The sequence below is a fragment of the Pectinophora gossypiella genome, chromosome 17 (assembly GCF_024362695.1).
Source record: "Pectinophora gossypiella chromosome 17, ilPecGoss1.1, whole genome shotgun sequence".
NCBI classification, from domain to species: Eukaryota; Metazoa; Arthropoda; class Insecta; order Lepidoptera; family Gelechiidae; genus Pectinophora; species Pectinophora gossypiella.
This window is the reverse complement of record NC_065420.1, coordinates 13,294,737-13,311,157: the sequence shown is the minus strand read 5'-3', so window position 1 is coordinate 13,311,157 and position 16,421 is coordinate 13,294,737.

The window sequence follows — 16,421 nt, the reverse complement described above, 5'->3', positions numbered from 1 at the left end:
ATCGTTACAGATTCCGATGTGGTAGTAGTTTTACAGCTAGTTACATAATATGTAATTTAATTTTTTGACATTCAAAAAGCGCTAACTTTGTAAGCCAATTTTGAAAAATAAATAATTTTGATTTTTTTTTAATTTCTTTTTCGCCCCCCGATTGCACGCAATATTATTAAACAAAATATTATTTCGAATCTTTTATTTCACAGTTGTTGAAATCGATTATTATTTTTATTTTTGACTGCAGTAACAATCTAACTTAAAAACTCGAGCGTGTATAAAAAGGCTGCGAATAGAAGCACTTCATCTAAAAGGTAATATTGTAATTTTACATTTACGCGTCTAAAAGTATGTGCATATGTCAAGAAATATCAACATTATTTTTTTTTTAGATGAGTGGACTTCTTCTTCTTATCGTGTGGGTTGTGAGGTGGAATACCAGCCTCATCAACCCTGGTGTCAGGGTTACTATTGAGCCGCCAAAGGCCCCTGACATGGCTCATGTTACGACTACTTACTTACATCAGTAAGTAGTAACCGGGACCAACGGCTTAACGTGCCTTCCGAAGCACGGATCATCTTATTTTCGGACAATCAGATGATCAGCCTGTAATGTCCTAACCAAACTAGGGATCACAAAGTGATTTTTGTGATATGTCCCCACCGGGATTCGAACCCGGGCCCTCCGGATCGTGAGTCCAACGCTCAACCACTGGACCACAGAGGCCGTTATGATGAATGGACTAGTTTCCAACTAGCCAAATCAATTACTTGAGTTTCTTACTAAACGTCAAAACACGAAATTACTAAAAAAAAATATAGAAACATAATATTGTGACGTCATAGAATAACATGTGCAATATTGCGTTTTTCTTGATTAAAATTCATAAATAAGTTAATTGAAAAAAGAAAATGTTTTTCGGTAGTTTTAGATCTGTCTCTATTTAGTAATCTGAATTTCATAATTTATATTGAACCTAGTACACGACCCTATTGCTTTGATGTGGCCTCTTAAACCCCTCTTGTCTGATCTGTGGTAGATCATCATCACCAGCCCATTAACGTCCCCACTGCTGGGGCACGGGCCTTCTCTATGGATGGATAGGGAGATCGGGCCTTAAACCACCACGCGGGCCCAGTGCGGATTGGTGGTTATTAACGACTGCTAATGCAGCCGGGACCAACGGCTTAACGTGCCTTCCGAAGCACGGAGGAGCTCGAGATGAAAACTTTTTTTTTGTGGTCACCCATCCTATGACCGGACTTTGCGAAAGTTGCTTAACTTCAACAAACGCAGACCGAGCGCGTTTACCGCTGCGCCACCGAGCTCCTCTGTGGTAGATAACAATACAATATATAGGGTGTTAGTGACATCGTTACGAAAACTTTGAGCAATGAATCAGGCCATGATTCTGAGTTGATATCAAGTGGAATTTTCCGTCGCAAAATTCATGTTGTATTTTTTTAAATTTTATTCAATTTTATACTTTTGCAATGGAAAATTTCACTTGATATTAACTCAGAATAATGAGCCGAATCATCCCCCTCAGTATTTGTTACGATGTGATAATATAGGATTATAACAATCATACTATAGTCAACCAAGGCAGCAGTTTAGGAACACTAGCTTTGAAACCGGATGTCAAGTAAAGTAATTATCTAAAGTGAGCTCCGCTTCAGACAGGAAGTGACGTCACAAGTATAGCTTCTATTCTATTCAATTTCAACAGCGACTGCCGGTTTAGCTAACTTGTATTTGAGAGAACGAAATTAATGAAATTCGGTTAAGGAAATTTAGTTTACGTTTGTGAAATAGTTATACATAAACTTATCTGAATGTTTAGAATCTCCTTAGAACATAATTCTGCTAATTCCTATTTGGCTTCGCCTGGGTTATTTATTTATTCACTTATTTTAAAATTAACAGTTGTCAATCATCCGTCCCTTTCCCTTTCGGCGGATCAGAAAACGACAGGTGTAACTTAAAATAAATTTAAAAAGTGTTGAGAAGAATTAGCAACAGTGTTCATTGTATTTGTAAACATTATTCTGTAAAAAAGACATATTATAATGTCGATTATTTCATGCTTTGGACGCGGTCTGTAAACAATTTGGAAAAAATAATACCAAAGTTCGGTAATCTGCGCCTATGGGGTTTTCCAACTCGCTATAATCTGGGTGTCTTCAAAGCTAAAGTGAATAGGCATTTGCTAGGTAAGCGTGAAGGTGAGATTGTGGTGAAAAGCGTGCCCCGGGGTTTTATTTTATTTAAAAAAACACTCGTTCCTTTCTCGTATCTGTGCGGGGCGGGGAGTATCCCTAATATACGTAGTTTTATCGTTTATTCTATCTTTTTCTCCCACACTCTTTCTCTCATTCTCTCTGTGTATGTGCGTGTGTGTTAGGAATAGCTAGACAGATTTCTCGTTAGATCTGTTGGAAAACAATGCAAATATAAATAGAGTGTAGTGTCCTGGGAATGTACTATGGCTCGCACACGACGCTCCCATACGTCGTCTGTCTGTCCGTCTGGAATTATATTTACATAAATATACATACGGCTGTGGAGATTCATGAATAAATAAATCCGAATTAAAATTCGACATTCGACAGATCGAGAATTCACGCCCGTTACTTTCACAATTCATTTCTTGTTTTGACGTTCAGTAAAATGGAAACTAACCTAACATAACCTGGGTCTTTTGAAGATATGAGTAAAAAGGCACTTTCTAGGTACGGTCACGAGCATTAATAGGGTATTTGACTGGGTCAAAGATAAATTATAAAATGCTAACATAGAAACAGAAAGCAGTCTAACACGGTAAAAAATCAATCTCATTTTAATTATCGTCTTATTTTCGATATTTATTTATGAGTAAAGTAACAATGAGTACAACTTTGATCGCTTTTATCGATGACGTCACAAGACAGTATTCCCATACAAACTCGTTTCGAAAAAAGTCTAAGTTGTCAAGTAGGATTTTCTTTATTGCACAAATACATAAACTCAGGAAATGTACAGATCAATAAAATAAGCAGAATTGGTGATCTTATTGCTAAAAAGCCATTTCAAATGCTTGACTCATCCCCCTAGCATTATCCCGTTTTTCACAGGGTCCGCTTACCTAACCTGAAGACTTGACAGGTCCGGTTTTTACAGAAGCGACTCAACACGCGAAGGGAAACCAAGCCAGGTTAACAGGCTTGACTATCTTCTATAAAATATAGTAGAAATTCTGTATTTTTGTTCACAATAATACACAGCAGTGAGTATAAAGTAAAAATAGCACAGCACAGCACTAAGACACGATCATTTTTAATATATGAACAGTGTGGTAGCTGCATACGAATTACTGCATTTCATACACTTTTATAACGGTGACGACCCTAGACGTAGTCGTTGTAAAACGCTATGCAAATAAACGCAATTCCCAATAACAGGATATTAGTGACATCGTAACGAAAACTTAGAGGGATGATTTTCATAATACTGAGTTGATATCAAGTGGATTTTTTGTCGCAAAAGCATGGAAGAGAAATTATTAAAAAAAAACCCTATGTTTTAAATTAATTTTCCGACAAGAACTTCCACTTGATATCAACTCAGAGTCATGGTCTGAATCATCCCCCTCAGAATACTGAACGAATACGTTAAGGTGTCACTAACACACATACCTACTTGTATGGCTATTGTATGTACTTGTGCGGGGTGTAAGTGATATCGTAACGAATACTGAGGGGGATGATTCAGCTGATTATTCTGAGTTAATGTCAAGTAGAATTTTCCATCGCAAAAGTATAGAATTGAAAATAATTTAAAAAAAAACTAAAAAGTTCACGAATTTTGCGACGGAAAATTCCATCTGTTAGTAACTCATCATCCTCCTGAGTATTCGTTACGATGTCACTAACACCCTGTAGTATTTGATACTTAATTCAGACTGTTTCACGACTGCTTTAAGACCGCATTATTGAATGTGGCGCCATCTGTTGCATGTGGGCGGAACTAGCTGGCGAACTAGTTGGGTCCGCAACAAATAAATAAATAAAAAATATTTTAGGAAATGTATAATGGCGGTAAGTCTTCCTAAAAAAATAATAATAAATAATATATATATATATATATATATGCTGTTATACTGTGTTTATACACCATAGAGACACTCCTATCTCTGACATTGTAAGCGTGGCGCCAGAGCATTCGTTTTGCTCTTTAGGAACGTCTGCCCCGACGGATTATATATACTTAATTAACTGATACAACACAGGTTGCATCAACACATCACCGTCAGATGTTACGTTTCATGAGTCTGGTAATTAATATCTATGACCCCGAGTGTGGGTGGTCAGCTGGAGATTTCGAAGCTTTATTTTCATTGTTAATAGCCGTGGTAGCCCAGTTGGTAAAACGCTTGCCTCTCACTTTGATTCAAATCCTGCACTGAGATCACGATTCAAATCCTGCACAGGCGTTAACCAATGATTGTCGAATTTGTTTTCGAATTCATCTTTGGTTCACAAGTAATTATCACGTGCTCAGCTGTGAAGGAAAACATCGTGTGGAAACACACATTCCCGAGAAATGCATTTTCGGAGGTATGTGACCTAACTTGTATTAAGATGGTTTTCCCTTCGCGGGTTGGAAGGTCAGACAGGCAGTCGCTTTTGTAAAAAACCGGACCTGTCAAATCTTTAGGTTAGGTAAGCGGATTCTGTGAAAACGAGATAATACTAGGGGGGACGATTTTTATTGTTAAAAGATGCTAATGTGAAGGTGGTAAGGGTTACTCTACCGGAACGCGTGTATTAATTGATTGATGAATGTAGGAAGCAAGAGAAGTGTGTCAGGATCAAATCAAATGCAGCAATGTCAGATTGTACTGAATTTTGAGTCAAAGAAAAGTGACGGTAGAACTGAAGGTTAGAAGTACACACACACTACTATATTGTATGCAAAAATACAAAACCTGTAATAACCAAAACGAAAGTCGTAATGTACAAGACACTATAATTGTCTAGTGACAATACTGACATAAATACATATTATACATAAACAGCCTATATACGTCCCACTGCCGGGCACTGGGCTCCATTCAATCAATCGGAAGAGCATACTCTACGACGCTATTCCACACCTCCACCAACCCGCATTGGGCAAAACTGACATTACTATTATTTTTTTAAAAAACTAAAAAAAAATAAAAAAAAATAAATAAACGCTTATCTAAAAGTTTGTAACAAGCGAATGAAAAGTGAAAATTGCTCCCTCGCTACACTATTACAAAGCTAACCTAAGTTATTTTATTTTATTTTATTTAAATAAATTATAAATTTTATAATTGTTTATTAATTTAACATAAGAAACATCTCTTTACGTAATATAAAATGGAATCGAATTAAAAAATAAATATTCGAATTATGTATATTAAATTGTGTAAGGTACCTTTTAATTTTCTGTTTCTTGGATTTATTGAATTCCTACAGAAATGTAGACTAGGTACTTATTAAGCTTGTGTAATTATTTCCCTATAGCATAAGGTCCTATAGGTAACTTTAATAAATATTTTACTTAAAAAAAGCACTTGCCAATCACGATCAGGGTTAAGTTAATCACGCGTCGAACCCGTGACATGCCAGGATAATCCGGATTGTCAGACACACCACACCGTATCAGACATGGCGGAAAAATCCAGGAGTACGGCTCATTAGCCACTGAAAATGCGCCGCTTAGCGACTCTGTCAAGATAAAATGTGGTACATTTTTAAGGGAAATATGTTTTGGGTGTGTAATAACGTTAGGGCTTTGGTACCTTAATGTGTTTTAAATTATTTTTGTTTTAATGACACTTACTGTTTTTCATTATTTATTATTTGAGAATTGTGAGGGCCTTGTCAGACCTATTATGATCCTTACATTTAAAAATCCTCCTCTAGACCGATCCGTTCGAAGAAATCCAGTGTCTTGTTGGGAGAAAGCTCCATGACTTCCCGGGGGTCCATTAAATGGCCCCCAAGTGTACGGCTTCTACTATGTATGAGAGCCTCACAGCTGCACAGCAGATGTAGTGGCGTCTCATCCTCCCTTAAGCAGAATGTGCATAAAAGGGACTCGGTCAGCGTCATTCTGTGTAGGTGCTTATTGAGCCTGCATTGCCCCGTGAGGGCCCTTATTAAAATCCTAACCTGCCCCCTAGTAAGAGTAAGGATTTCGAGTTTGGATTTTTGAGAATTTCTTAGAAAAAGGTCTAATCAGTTGCTTCGAATGTTTCATGCCAACTAAGTTGGACGCACTTACTGTAAGGGAAACTCACAAATTTAAATTTAAATCGAAAATCGATTCTGGCTCGGACGGGTCTTGAACAAAGCTCTTGTATTGTCAAGCCGGGACAGGCGTGGTAACCATTACACCACCTTCTCCTGGTCCTTCGGGTCCTTCTCCTGTCCTTGCGAAAACCAGCCAATACAGGTTAGGTCACATAGCTCGGCTGGTTTTCCCTTCGCGGGTTGGAAGGTCAGACAGGCAGTCGCTTCTGTACAAACCGGACCTGTCAAATCTTCAGGTCAGGTAAGAAGAACCCATGAAATAAAAGTGATAATGCTAGGATGATGATATTATTAATAAATATAATGTGTAGCCGAATGTCTCAGGGAATTAGCTCTGCGTTGGCGCTAAGGCTTAAACGTGAAATTTTGTAAAGTAGTTGGTAATAAACAGCTACATCGGAACGGCCTCTGTGGTCCAGTGGTTGAGCGTTGGGTTCACGATCCGGAGGCCCCGGGTTCGAATCCCGTTGGGGACATATCACAAAAATCACTTTGTGATCCCTAGTTTGGTTAGGACATTACAAGCTGATCACCTGATTGTCCGAAAGTAAGATGATCCGTGCTTCAGAAGGCACGTTAAGCCGTTGGTCCCGGTTACAACTTACTGATGTAAGTGAGTAATAGTTACGTGAGCCATGTCAGGGGCCTTTGGCGGCTCAATCATAACCCTAACACCAGGGCTAATGAGGCGGGTATTCCACCTCACAACCCACACGATAAGAAAAAAAGAAGAACAGCTAGATCCACTACCAAATGAGTTTGTCTTCTGTAACAATCATAACCTGACACCGGGATTGGTAAGATCGGTCATTGATCTCACAACCCACACGAGAGAAGAAGAATTACTAAACACGCTAATGTGCCCACCAAATCTCCCACCAACTCGGGTAATTAGGCCGACCGCACACTCGCCGCGTTAGGCTGACCGCACACTGATGGCACGTAATTGATCAATATCTAGCGGTAGATTAATTGAACCGCGATTTGGGCTCCTGAGCGATATAGGTGTTCAATGGGTGTTTTACAATGTATAAGTCATTATTTTTGATAATTATAGTCAATGCTTGGTAAAGGACAAGAAGAAAAAAATGTGTTCTAGGATGTCTATTAATAGAAACTAGCACATGGATTGTCATTTTTTATATCATCATCTTCCTGGCGTTATCCCATTTTTCACAAAATAAAAAAATTTTTTTTTTCAAAATTGGCTTACAAAGTTAGCGCTTTAAGTTAGTTAACAGAGTCCGCTAACCTAACCTGAAGATTTGACAGGTCCGGCTTTTTACAGGAGCGACTGCCTGTCTGACCTTCCAACCCGCGAAGGGAAAACCAGCCCAATACAGGTTTTAGATTTTTGGTTTTTACAAGTATCCTTGTGATGGACTATTATTAGGTATTCTATGTCAGGTTAATCACCTATCCGTGATTCTAATTGGGTATGCAATTTGTTTTTTTTTACGGTTCCGAACTTAAAAGAGAATCGGATCCATTTAACCACTCCATCCATTCATCCATTCCATCCATTTTTCCACTTTGTTGTCTGTCCGTCAAGATGTAGCCTTTTTCTCGGGAACGCGTGGAAGTAAATAATTATATAAAATAACATCTAATACTTAAGTTTAAAGATTATTTATTCTCACTTAAGACAATACAAGGTCACTTACATGAGAAAAAAGATAAACTAGGATAAGACTAAAATTAATTTCATCGTTCACATAAAATCGTATTAGACCAAAAATAAATGCCATTTCACTCACTGTCACTTTCTTACTATTAAATTAAATATCAAACGGGTTTAAACTACCTTTCCAAAATGTGGCGTGCTATTTTTTTTTAAAGCGTTAAAGAAATTACAATACTTATGTCTGCGGTCCCTTTAAGCTTCCAAAATGTAATTCATTTATTCGTTGTTTCAACGTTATTATCACGTATAAACTTGTTGAAGGACAATTGAACATTTTTGAACTACGTCGTTTCAAGGTGTTATGGCTGAGAAGAAACTTCAACAGCAACACATATTTTAACTCAATTTCACCTTGAGATTACAGTTGTACCCTGCCGTGCGCTAACATGAAAGTATGTATAAAATAAAATATTTATTTCATAAATAATTCATAGTATCGTCTTCCTGAAATCCGACCCCATGCGGCACTCACTCTTCTTTCCCTCTGTTTTTCAACTCAATCTGTTTTACAGCTGTCTATAAATAATTCAGGAGATACAGCAACAAACCAATGCATTTGTTTCGCACATCTCATCAAACATTCACCAAAGAGTTAGTTCACACGCGAAGTTAAAACAGAACACTGAAGTAAGTAGTAACGGCCTATGTGGTCCAGTGCTGTGCTCACGATCCAGAGGTCCCGGGTTCGAATCCCCGTAGGGACAAATCATAAAAATCACTTTGAGATCCTTAGTTTGGTTAGAACATTACAGTAAGATGATCCGTGCTCCGAAAGGCACGTTAAGCCGTTGGTCCCGGTTATTACTTACTGATGTAAGTACGTAGTTGTTACATAAACCGGATAAGATCTTCAATTTACGTGGCAAATTTAGAATAATATGTACCTAATCACGAAAATGAAAAAATATTTTTCATCCCGAAATTGAGTAGCGTGGTGGACACTACCAAGGAATGGGACGTATTATAATATTTACCTTAACAAGTTTACGAATTAAGTTATACAGAAAACTTTGAGGGATGATTCAGACCATGGTTCTGAATTGATATCAAGTGAAGTTTTCCGTCGCAAAACTATTGATCTGAAAATAATTGAAAATTCACTTAATTTTTTATTGAATATTCCGACAGGCAATTCTACTTTATATCAACTCAGAATCATAGTCTGAATCATTTCCCTCAGTATTCGTCCTCATACTTATGGAGTGTAAGTGCATGACATCGTAACCAATACTTAGAAGGATGATTCAGCACATTATTCTGAGTTAATATCAAGTTTATGAATTGTATGTTGTTTTGTGTTTGTTGTTTTGCACGAATAAATAAATAAAAACTATCAAGTGGAATTTTGCGACGGAAAAATCCACTTGATATCAAACTCAGAGTCATGGTCATCATCCGCCTCAGTATTCGTTACCATGTCATTAACACTCTGTATAATTTATATGCTGATTTGGTTGTAAAATTTTACAATGTCCTACTTCTCATTTCTGAATATGCAATGTTTCAGATTTTGTGTTTTTTTTTTTATTGCCATATTCTCCATATTTAAATCTTCGAATAGTTCCACTTCATCAAATATTCACTATGTGAATAAGTACATCGCAAAGGGTTTTCCTGACATCCTTGGTCCCATAATAATGAGCTTTCGTCATGTTTTGGCTTAAATCGGCCATTTTGAGAAAATACACACTGCCAATAACTGTTTCTAAAGTGAAAGCTTGAATTTTTGTTTTGGTTTTGTTTGAAATGTTTCTAACACGATGCATAAATACATACATACATACATAAACTCACGCCTATTTCCCACCGGGGTAAGCAGAGACTATAGAATTCCATTTTCTTCGATCCTGACACACTTCTCTTGCTTCCTCCACATTGATCGAACCTTTTCTATCGATCGTATTGAACCTTTTCTAAGGACATCTCCAATTTGGTCATCGTAAGTCCTTCTCGGTCTTCCTCTGCCAGCCCTACCATCAACTTTCGCTTTATATACCGCTTTTGCAATTCTATTATCCTTCATCCGCTCTACGTGTCCAAACCAATCTAACATTCCCTTCTCAATCCTAGTCACGATGCATCATAATATAACGACCACCATGGTCCAAAGAGTGAGCGTCGGGCTCACGTTTCAGAAGCCCCAGTTTCGAATCCCAGTGAGTACACATTACAAAAATGGCTTTAACTTATTCCGAGTATTTCTACACAAATAAATAAATAAATGTGAACGTATTACGAATTGTCGTTTTTTTTGTACTCTTTTTTTTATTATTTGTGCGGGTACTCGCGTTTCACCGATCGGCGTGGGTTGAAAATCAGTGTTGCCCTCTGGGTAAATTTTCACTGGACCCTGGCCTTTTTTGGTGAACTGCGGCACCCACATACCTTTATGTTTTCCAACTAAATATTAATGTGTGTAACTAAATTTTAATGTTGTAAACGTATATGTGTCGTAGGTTTTACCTAAATAAACTTTTTTACTATTATTATTATTAATAATAAAAATAATAAGTCTCCCTCAATACGCAAATTAAAACAGAAATAACCGTTTCTGTCGGCCATCAAACCGTAGCTAATTTGAATTCAAAATTCTAGATTCAAAAATAGCCAAATTCAGTAGTTAACATGTTACACTTTGAAAATTTTATTTAGGCCACGGATTTTCTCTTATTGACAATGCCATTATGTATAATGTAGGTAAAGTTCCCAAATTGTAATTTTTTGTATTAAAATTTAAAATATCTTAATTTCCTACACTCGATGATGTTGACGGTTCCCAACCCTAATAACGAACTCAAACTTATAAGAACAAACCAAGTTTACTTTCGTAAACACCGGTTGTGTGAAAGGACCTTATAACAAACAAAAATCTTTTAAAATTTACTCGAGGAAACAAAAGATACCCTTTTTTTGTTCGAAGTAAACCAGCCATTTAATCTTCTTTGGAAAATTTTGCGCACAAAACAATTCTTTATTCTTGATTGCTTCCCGTGCCTTTGTTTCTTGAGACAGTTGGGTTGAAGTGTGGACAAATTGGAAATGTCCCGTAGAGTTTGCGGGACTCGTCCAGTGGGTCTCACATGCACAACGTGATTTTTATCACGGTCGTTTTATAAATTCTGATGATATAATCATGTCGTTTTGTCGATTGGTGCTTCTTCATCTCGCGTGTGGGTTGTGAGGTGGACTACCAACCTCAGGTTCAGTACGATCGACTCTGAACCGGCGTGCGTGCATGACACGATTGATGAATGTCGAGGATGCGAGAGAAGTGTGGCAGGATTGAAACAAATGGAATTCCATAGTCACTGCTTACCCCGGTGGGAAATGCGAATAAGTTTATGTATGCATGGGTATGTGGGTTTCCTCCCTATGTTTTCCTTCAACTGGGCTATCACGACTCCACGGCAGTGTACGTAGCTATGTGAATTTTGTAATCTTTTTATATTGTGGGGGTTGTGAGGTGGATTACCAACCTCATCAACCTTGGTGTCAGGGTTACTATTGAGCCGCCAAAGTCCCCTGACATGGCTCATGTAACGACTACTTACTTACATCATTTTATCACGTTGGGTAAGTTAGCCCTGCAGGTGTTGACGGCAAAGGAGCCTTTTTAACCTTAGCAAGGTAATAAAAAAGTCAGTTATGCGAACGATTGGTTAAAAATTGTTTAGAAAATATTATTTCGACTTTTCAATTCTATAAAAACACGCTCTATCAATTCGTGCCTAACTTTGCAAACGGACTTATCTGCAATTTTTTGCTAAAATAATTTGTTTCTTATTGACAAAAGCAGGAGCTCGATGGCGCAGCGGTAAACGCGCTCGGTCTGCGATTGTTGAAGTTAAGCAACTTTCGCAAAGGCCAGTCATAGGATGGGTGACCACAAAAAAAAGTTTTCATCTCGAGCTCCTCCGTGCTTCGGAAGGCACGTTAAGCCGTTGGTCTCGGCTGCATTAGCAGTCGTTAATAACCACCAATCCGCACTGGGCCCGCGTGGTGGTTTAAGGCCCGATCTCCCTATCCATCCATAGGGAAGGCCCGTGTGTGATGTGTGACAAAAGCAAAAGGTGCAAATCAGAGTCGCAAAAAAAACAGCGACGAATCGAGCGAGTTAGCGAACTCAGCGACGAATTTTATAAAAAATCATATGTTACACTAATATTATAAAAGCGAAAATAAATCTGTCCGATACCTTTTCGCGCTACAACTGCTGATTCGATTTTGTTGAAATTTGAGACAGAGGAAAAAAACTTAAGATTTTTTTTATCCCGAAAATCACCCTAGGATATTATGCAAAAAAAAATGGCAAAAACGCGGATACATTAATAGTTTTAAATGAAGTAATTTTGTTGAATATACAGGGTGTTAGTGATATCTTAACGAAAACTTCAAAGGTGATTCAGATCATAATTCTGAGTTCATACAAGTCTAACGTTCCGTCGCTAAAGTATAAAATTGAAAATAATTAAAAAAAAACTAAAAGTAAACATGAAATTTGCGTCGGTAAATTCCACTTGATATTAACTCAGGATCATGGTCTGAATCATCCCCCTAAGTATTCGTTACGATGTCACTAACAACGTGTATATACTATACTAGTAAATAATTAAACTAAACATAGCTGGCGAGGAGTTGATGTATAGGGATAGAAGGGTGTCCTATATTAAGTCATCATCACTAATTTAAAAGCTATGCTCCTGTCCGCGTAGCATTCTCCATATTCTGCTTGCATCACCGGTAGTGTTGGGTTCTTACCCGGAAAATTCCCGCGATTTGGGAATTTTCCCAATTCTGAGGGAAAAAACCCGAAAAATTCCCATTTCAAGGGAAAATATTTTTTATCGCATATATTTGTATTAAAAGTAAGGATTTCCAACAAAGACCATTTAAAATAATGTATGCCTACTTTATGCCCAATTTATCTTCTGTCGTAGTGTCGTATGAACTCTTAAAAAACTTAAAAGAGATCATCGGATTTCGGCCCAGAAGTCAAAGTGCCGGCCAAAAAATAATTTTGCTATATTACGTTAGATCTTATCCATATGAGCATTTATTACTATGGCACCAAAGCTGTAGGGTCAATATCTTCGGTTTTATTAAATTTTAAAAAACTGTATTGTTCATACATGAAACAATATTTGTATATCCCGTTAGAACTTATCCATTTGACCATTTATTATTAGGGCACCAAACGTCTATGACCATTATTTTGACTTTTGTTGGACTTTACGTTATAGTTTCTGTGTGAAAAGTGCCGGTCAGCAAAAAACACATGTCAAAGCTATCGAGAAGATACCTGTAAACATTATTCACTATGACAAAAACGTGTATGACCATTAATTAGTTTGGCTTTTGTTGGATTAAAAAAAAACTTGAGTTTTGATTCATTTTGTATAAAAATTAAATATAACAGGCGCGTTATTTAAAGGATCGTCAGAATGTTTATTACTATGGCATTAAACGACTATGATCAATATTTTTAACTTAATTCGATTTTCCAAAAATCAAAAAAAAGTTTTATCTAGTGATAATGGAACTATCTTGCTAAAGGCGTAATATGGTGGTCGTCTTTTGAAAAATAGGTTTGCGTTTGACCACTACCTTACCTGATGGTGATACACGCTTAAGAAACTACTTTTTTTAAAGAAAAGTGTATACAAGGAATAAACAGTGGGGTGATAGAGGTACCTACTATGTTATCGGCCGAGTAGCACCAGGATATTGTGATAGGCATACTTGCAAAGTACAACTACCCGACTCCTGTTTTCCCTAACAGATACTTCAGACGTCATGCCAATATACGAGTTTCGTCACTAGATGACAAGCTTATCTTTGGAGGGTGGTAACCATTTACGGTCGAGGTGAATCAATACCATAATTCAACCTAAACTTAGGCCGTAACGTTGAGTCGAATGCAAAAACTACAGCCAACGTCATATCTAAAATCAGATAGTATTAATATAGAAGTTCACCTAACAACACACAAAACAAAAACACAAAATAAGTATTTATCTGACTAATAACTAGCCATTGGGAAAGCTCTGCTTGTTGTCATTGTTAAAATGTATAAAACAAAGTTTTTTTAAAAAGTCCAATAAAAGCCAAAGTCGACATTTGGTAGTATAGTAAAAATACGTCGTTCAAGTCGTTTACCAAAAGATTTGACTTATTTTGTTTCGCTGGCTGACATTTTCCCATTTGAACCAAAACGGAAAGAGAGACGAATAAAAAGTCAAGATAACGGTCAAAAATGTTTTGCGCCAGATTATTAAATGTTCTAAAGGTCCTTTGTAATCCGCCGTACCGCATTTTTACCCAAAGCACTTTATTTTCATACAAAATAAATAAGAAACAAAATTTTTAAAATACACTAAAAGCCAAACCAATGGTCATACAAGTTTGGCGCTATAGAAAAAAATGTTAACAGACATCTACTCGATACTCTCAACATGATATTTTTGCTGGTCGGCATTTTTCATATTTCAACTAAAACGTAAATTCCAAAAATAATGTCAAAATAATGGTCATAGATGTTTGGTGTTATTAAAAAATATTGAGAAGCAACTATTAGACAGATTCGACGTATTTTTTTCGATGGCCGGCATTTTAACATATTAACCAAAACTGAAAGTCCAAATAATGGTCATAGAAGTTTGGCGCCATACTAATAAATGTTCTAACGGTCCTTTGTAATACGCCTGTATCCCTTTTTTTCCCAACGGACATAATATTATTTTTTACAAAATGTATGAAAAGTCGAGATTTTTAAAATCCAATTAAAGACAAACTAATGGTCATACACGTCTGGTGTCATAGTAAAAAATGTTCAGAACAATCTACTCAAAAGGTTTGACACATTTTTTTTCTCTGACCGGCACTTTCAAATTTGAGCCGGCCAAAGTATGGAAAGCCGATGATCTCCTTTGTAATATATATTTTGAATGGAATGTTCGATTTTAATAATTCCATGCAAATATATCTACATATTATAGGATATATAGGATGCTTTTGGCACGAGAGAATGTCATCATCGAGGAGCAACATGGTTTTGTGCCAGAAAATGGGAGGCACGAATACCTACAGATATTATTTACTTGAACTATGGAAAAGCTTTTGATCGAGTTCCTGTCACACCATTGATTGCTAAATTAGAGCCGTTTGGAATCAGAGGCAATGTCGTGAAGTGGATTGAAGACTTCCTGTCAAATCGCACATTCTCTGTGCGTATCGGAGAATCATACTCTGTTCCCAGAAAAGTCCTCAGCGGTGTGCCGCAGGGATCGGTGTTAGGACCTATTTTATTCAGTACCTACCTTACATATCTTAAACATGGTATCATGTCTGATATATCACTCTTTGCAGATGACACGAAAATAACGGGGAATCCACTTATTAGCCATAATATAATCCAAGATGATCTTGACAGAGTAATTGCTTGGACCCGAGATTGGCTAATCACATTAAACGTAGACAAATGCACTGTGTTGCATGTTGGCAGTAACCACCCCACGTTGAGTTACACCATTGACTCAAAACCTCTCGAGTGTGTTAAAAAACAAAAGGACCTTGGCATAACGATAACACATAATCTAAAGTGGGACGAACACATTATTGGAATCACTAAGAAGAATAACTCCCTTTTATACATAATTAGAAAAGCTTTTTATCATATAGATACGGAATTGTTTCTTAGGCTTTACAAAACTTACTTACGTCAGACCGCTGTTAAAACATGGGTTTCAAATATGGAGACTTTACTATCGGAAGGACATTGCACTACTAGAGAGAGTCCAAAGAAGAGCAACAAAGATGGTGACAGTACTGGTTGGCCGGAGTGGACCTTAGCGGGGGCCGCAGGACTCTCACCTCTGGCTTGCCTTCATTGGCCAGCCAGAGTGGGGCGTTAGAGCTATACGCTCGCAGGGTGGAAGTGAAAGATGCATAAGTCGCGAGTTGGTAAGGCGGGTAAACCGTCTCGCAGAAAGCGGTGTACACCTCTTGACACCCTGAGATGCTCACAACCATGTTGCTGTCTTGCCGTCCAGTCGCGTCGGCTAGATAGGTGGCCCAACCAGTGAGTGACGAGTCACCGCCTGCCCAATGTATCTCTGTTATTAACATTGGTCGAGCAGGCGCCATAGTCCCCCATAGCCCCAGTATATAGGTTCACTAACCCCCAACCCAATAGCCCAGTTCCTTTTGTTCCCATAATCTGCAATAGTCCTACACGAACCAGGGATTGTCTTTGGGTGCACTCCCAAAGTGCATACAGGGATAACCGCCGGTTGGTGTCACAACACATTTAGAGTAAATTGTCTTAAGGGGCCTCTACGTGTTGGCTTCGGCCCCACGCACGCCTTCCAAAAGTCCGGGACTCCATTACAGACCCGACCCGAGACATGGAAACGACATACAA